General features: G+C 51.9%; 1 long non-coding RNA gene across 1 annotated transcript in view; it reads right to left on the reverse strand.

The window, feature by feature from the left end:
• LOC115835465 overlaps positions 1-3,542 on the reverse strand; it is a 27,461-nt gene extending 23,919 nt beyond the window's left edge. Inside the window, exon 1 of the long non-coding RNA XR_004030451.1 lies at positions 3,515-3,542. This is a non-coding gene — a long non-coding RNA (uncharacterized LOC115835465). The remainder of the gene's footprint in view (positions 1-3,514) is intronic.
• Positions 3,543-6,000: the final 2,458 nt, after the last annotated feature.

The following is a 6,000-nucleotide window of genomic DNA, read 5'->3' on the forward strand; positions in this document are numbered from 1 at the left end:
CCTGGCCACTTGATTCTCTGCCCCCTCAACAGTTGTTTCTCCAGGTCACCCCCAGCCCTCCTCTCCACATCTCTGTGTCTTCTCACTCACACCTAAGGCTTCCAGCACCTTCTAGTTTATACATCAAGCTGGATGTCCCATGGGCACTCAGACTTGTCACCTCTCCTCCAAACCTGCCCCTCCCCTCCAATCTCATCTCGGGGAGAGCGCCAAGCGCCAGCGGCCAAACCTGGACGGTCTCCTTTGTCCAGCAACCTTCACGGCCCCGGGACCCCCGCCACCTCCTCCACACCCTGGGCTCCCCACATCCCTCCCTGCCTCAACCCAGCTCCCAGGCCTCTGAACACAGCTCACAAATGGAAATGACTTTATATTTTTGTTTTTTTGTAGAGATGGGATCTTGCTATGTTGCCCAGGATAGTCTCAAACTCTTGGCTTCAAGTGATACTCCTGCCTCGGCCTCCCAAATTGCTGGGATTACAGGTATGAGCCACCACACCTGGCCCTGAAATGATTTTTTTTCTTTTGGGTGCACTATGTCTATGACGTTGCATTTACTGAACAGTAATTAATCTCTCACCCTTCTGAAAACAAAGTTGATACACAAATTCCAACCAGAATTTCATCCACTAAACACTAACTGAGCAGTTACTCTGATGTGCTAGGCATGAGAGCTGCAAAGGTGAACAGGGCCCGCCCTGGCCTTCCCGCCTTGGCCCTCTCGCTGGGGAGAGTCCCATAAAGAGACGATCAATCATAACAGTGCCCTGAGGTAAGGATGACAATGTGGACGTATACACCATCCTATGGGCCACGGTGGGAAACCTGCCAGGTCTAGAAGCCTGGCGTCCTCCCGGCCACCTCTGTCTCCCTCACTCCTTGCATCGTCACTCTCTGCACCCCTGGATCAAGTCTCCTTAAACTCTCAAACCTGTGCTGCCCCCTCATCTCCAGAGACACCACTGACTTTAGGTCTCAAGTGAACTCTCTGATCCTGGCTGTTCTCCACACCAAAGCCAAAAAGGGATTCATAAAGGGCAAAAATGACCATATCATTCCCCTATTTAAAACCTTCAGTGGGCCGGGCATGGTGGCTCATGCCTGTAATCCCAGCACTTTGCGGGGCTCAGGCGGGTAGATTGCTTGAACTCAGGAGTTCCAGACCAGCCTGGGCAACATAGTGAGAGTCCATCTCGATAAAAACAAAAATAAAATCATTTTATTATTATTATTATTATTATTTATTTATTTTATTTTTTTGAGACAGAGTTTCACTCTGTTGGCCAGGCTGGAGTGCAGTGGCACGATCTCAGCTCACTGCAACATCCGCTCCCTGGGTTCAAGTGACTCTTGTGTCTCAGCCTCCCCACTAGCTGGGACTACAGGCCATGCCTGGCTAATTTTTGTATTTTTAGTAGAGACGGGGTTTCACCATGTTGGCCAGGCTGGTTTCAAACTCCTGACATCAAGTGATCCGCCCACCTCAGCCTCCTAAAGTGCTGGGATTATAGGCATGAGCCACCACACCCGGCCAAAATTCTAAATAATTACAAGAAAAAAACCCAAAACCTTCAGTGGCTCCTGTTGGCCCTGGGATACCATCCAAACTCATTAGCATGGCTTCACAACCCTTTCTGATCTAACCCAAATTAACATGAGAATTATTTATTTTACTTGTTCCTGTGACACCAATTTAAGTGAACATTTGCTATGTGCTAGGCCAGTGGTTCCTGAACTTTTTGGCACCAGGGACCAGTTTCATGGAAGACAATTTTTCCACTGATGGGGCAGGATGGTTTCAGCATGAAACTGTTCCACCTCAGATCATCAGGCATTAGATCGTCATAAGGAGTGTGCAACCTAGATCCCTCCCACGCGCAGTTCACAGTAGGGTTCAAGCTCCTAGGGGAATCTAATGCCACTGCTCATCTAACAGGAGGTGGAGCTCAGGCGGCAATGCCAGCTCGCCCGTGGCTCACCTCCTGCTGTGCACCTGGTTCCTAACAGGCCACGACTGGTACTGGTCCTTGGCCTGGGGGTCGGGGACCCCTGTGCTAGGCATCGTTCTGGGTACCAGGATGCAGCAGTGAACATACACACTGTACCCCCTCCTGGAGCTTGTGGTCTAGCAGGGGATACAGACACTAAACAAATAACGACACAGATCATTACAACTGTGTGAGTGCAGGAAAAGGAACATTTTCCTGTTAACTCCCTGCTTCAGCCACAAGAAACTACTCAGAGTCCCTGCCTCCCGGCCCTGGCTCAGGCTGGCCTCTCTCCTTCAGTTGGCCAAGTTCTCCAGCCCTCCTGGTCTCAGCTCAAGGTTCTCCTCTCTAAAGGAGTCTTTCCTGAACCTCCTAGGCGGCTTCATGGGATTCTGCTCCCACCCTGGGTCCTCCTGAGCCCAGCACAGGGCTTGGCATAGTAAATGCTCAGTAATGTCTGCTGCGCGAATGGTGAACAGGTCCTCTTAATCCATGTGTGAGGGTTTGCTTTAAAAAAAAAATAATAGAGTTTTTTACTTTGATTTTATATCTTCACAAAAGGTTAGTGCTGGGTGCTGGGTGCTAATAAAAGTAGAGAGAACCATTACTTAAAATAGAATGCTTGTGAACCCGAGGACTTTCAGGGACTGTGACTAAGATGTTGGGATCGAGGGGTCTCCAGGATGCCTCAGGCCAGCAGGAGGTGGGTGGGGGCTGAGGGGAGGTGAGCCCGCTGCCCAGCCTCGTGTAGCCTGTGCTATGGCCACCAGCTCTTCTCTGGGCTCTTGGCCCAGAAGTCTGGCTGACCTCCCACTGCCACCCTCTACCCTTCGGCAGAAGCCTGGGGTCTGCCCCTGGATTTAGCTCCTGTGGGCTATACAGTGCTGGGGAGGAGAGGAGCAGCTGGGATCGGGATCAGAGGGGCCTAGGGCAGCTGTACCCTAGCAGTTTTCCCAGGGCCGCCTCGCTGAGGCTGCTCCGCTTCTCTCTGAGGCTGCTCCGCTTCTCTCTGAGGCTGCTCCGCTTCTCTCTGCTGGGTCGGGAGGAGCTCTACTCCCCACCTCCTCAGGACCTGCCGGGGTTTGAGGCTGCGCTAGGCCTAGGAGCAGCAAGGGAAGGGGAGCTCCGCCACCCACCCACTCTGAAAAGGCTGCTGCTCCTTCCAGAAGAGACTTTGTCCTGTCTGGGAGTCCCCACCCTCGGCCCCTTATCTACAAAATCCACACCGCTCCCTCAACCGCCTTCTTCCTTGGAATTACAGAGTTGAAAGATCACCTGGCCCACTGCATTCAGTTTACAGAAGATGACACTGAGGTCTCGAGTGAGGGGTTAAGTACTCAAGATGTCACAGCAGATAATGGCAGAGTCATGATTTCTAACAAACAAACAGAAGAGGCAAGTCCCCTGCCTGTCAGCAGCCGGAGCCCCTCTGCTACGCCTGCTCCCCTGCCTGTTTCTCATGGGCTGCCCCATCTTTTGCCTCTAGTTTGAGCCTGAAAGTTGTGCCTACAATGAATGAAACTCACAGGATCATCGGCATCCAATCTTCCTCCTCCTCCACACCCACATCTGCCCTTCTCACCCACAGGTGGGAGCAAAGCTTGGTCAACCTGATAGGCCTCTTCCAGGCAGGGACAGGAGAAGGGACGGCACAGCAGCTCTGAGTCAGGACTCCTTTCGGTAAGGCGTGGCCGCCAGGACGGCCTGAGAGAAGGAAACCAGCCCAGGTGCGCTCTGTTTACCTTCTCGGCTCACAAACATGACCAGACCCTCCCTGGCTGGCTGGCTGAAGTCCCAGCCTCTTAGTCCAGCCCTCAAGCCTCTCGCATTCCAGCCACGGTCTGCCTGGCCAGTTCCACCCCGCCACGGCTTTCCTGCCATACCACACCATCCTCGGATTGCAGCTCGCCCTCTTGGGCCTTTCTGGCCTAGCAGGTGCTGTTCCCTCAGCTCCAATGCCCTTCCCTGCCTCTCCACCCGGCAAACTCCTTCTCCTTGTATCCTCTGCACTAACACTCCCCTCCTCCCTCCCCTTCCCCTCTTCCCTCCCCTTCCCCTCTTCTTCCTTTGTGCCTCAGTGGCACTTCTGAGACAATATTACAAGCATAATAACAAAGTCATGAATCTGTGTCTTCCGCCAGACTCTCCTCAATGACAGCAATTGTGTGTTTATCTTTAAATTCTCGGTATATAGTAAGCACTCAATAAAGGAAAACATTGCTCAACAAATCAATATATGGACTCTGGATTTATTCCAGAGCTAAACTGGGAAGCAAGTTCTAATGTCACATAAGGATTCCCTTCCGATTCATTTATTCATCAAATAGTTACTGAATCTGCTACGTGCAGAGCACGGTGTAGACAGAGTACGGGGAACATGAGGCTGGGGTGGACTCAGACTCTACTTTCAAGAGGTTTGCATTTTGAAAGTACAGACAAGGCAGAAAAGAATTTGAGTTATAAGAAATGGCTAGCATTTACTGACCACCACTGTTATAAGCAGATTATTGCATTTAACTGAACATTAACCCTATAAAATAGGTGCTTTTATTATTAGCCTCATTTTACAGATAAAAAGATTGAGGCTTGCAGAGTGGAGAGATGTGGCCACGGTACAACTAGGAAGTCATGGAGGCAGGATTTGCACCCAGGCATGGCCCGGACCCCGCCAGAATTAATGATGGTGGAGAAGCAATTAACTTTGCCTCAGGAAACTGGGAAGTCAAGGAAGGCTTCACCAAAGAAGGGGTGGCTGAGATGTGCCCTGTAGGACAAGCAGGATTTCCACAGACAGGAAAGTAGCACACCCCAAACTATAGAAAGATCTAGTATAAGAATTTTAGGGTTTAAATTAGTGGCCCTGAACCTTGTCTACACACTGCAAACACCTGGAAAGCTTTAAAAAGTATGGATGCCCCCAGGTCCTGCCCCGGAGATTCCGATATGATTGGTCCTGGAGGCTCTAAATGGGGAGGCGGGGAGGGGCCTGGTGTAAAGCGTATAAGGCGACACCCACCTGCAGCCCAGACGCTCCCTGGAAGCTCCAGGTCCTGTTTGTGGGGCTTTCCTGTCCCCTTGGTAGGGGCCCCAGACAACGTGGGCAGGGCTGGTGCTTCCTCCCTCGAATTCATTCCTTGTCTGACCATTTGTGACCTTCCTGTGGCCTGGAGTTGTCGAAGACTCCTGGGGAAATTCCATGGTTTCCTTGCAAGGGGGCATGGGTTCTGTAGAAGGAAGGCGCCCAGCTTGCAGCACGCAGGAGCTGAGACCTGCAGGTCAGAGTGAAGACAGCTGATTTGAGGACCCTGGGCAGGCAGCTTGTGTGCTACAGACCTGACATGGGACAGGAGGGGCTGGTACCCCTCTCCTCTGCATCCCAGCAGGCAGGCTCCATGGGGCAAGGGCAGCCATCGGGAGAGGGCACCTGGCTTCACCATCACACTGCTTGATGCCCTCAGAATGGTGACATCCCCCAGAGCGAGGGGAGGCAGGCTGTGTGGCTGCAGCCGGCAGGGGCTGGATTTCCCCTACTCACGCCCAGGCAGTGACTCAGGGACAAGTGTTGAAAGCAGACAGTGACCTCAGCTCCCTCGCCCACTGGGGAGTGTCACCGTGCCCCAGAGCCCCCTCAAGAGCAGACAGCCTGGGGGCCGGTGAGATGGAAGGTGGCAGTGTGGTGTCATGTGGGGCACACAAGACTCTTGCCCTCACCAGCTGGGTGCCCTGAGCTTCCTGTTCCTCATGGAAGTGATGTGAGCATCCAAGGAGGTGATGTTCGTGAACATCAGGAAGGCGCATAAACAACGACAACCTGTCAGTGCCTGCTGCAATCCATGTATTGATATATTATTGTTTTTCACATATTAATATAGTGTTCCCCTCTATCAGGTCTTATTTCCTTTAATTTTTTTTATTATTATAAATACCATTGCATTTTCTTTTGAAACACTCCTCAAACTGGCCAGGTGTGGTGGCTCATGTCTGTAATCCCAGCACTTTGGGAGGCCGAGGT

The sequence above is a fragment of the Nomascus leucogenys genome, chromosome 6 (genome assembly GCF_006542625.1).
Source record: "Nomascus leucogenys isolate Asia chromosome 6, Asia_NLE_v1, whole genome shotgun sequence".
Lineage (NCBI taxonomy): Eukaryota > Metazoa > Chordata > Mammalia > Primates > Hylobatidae > Nomascus > Nomascus leucogenys.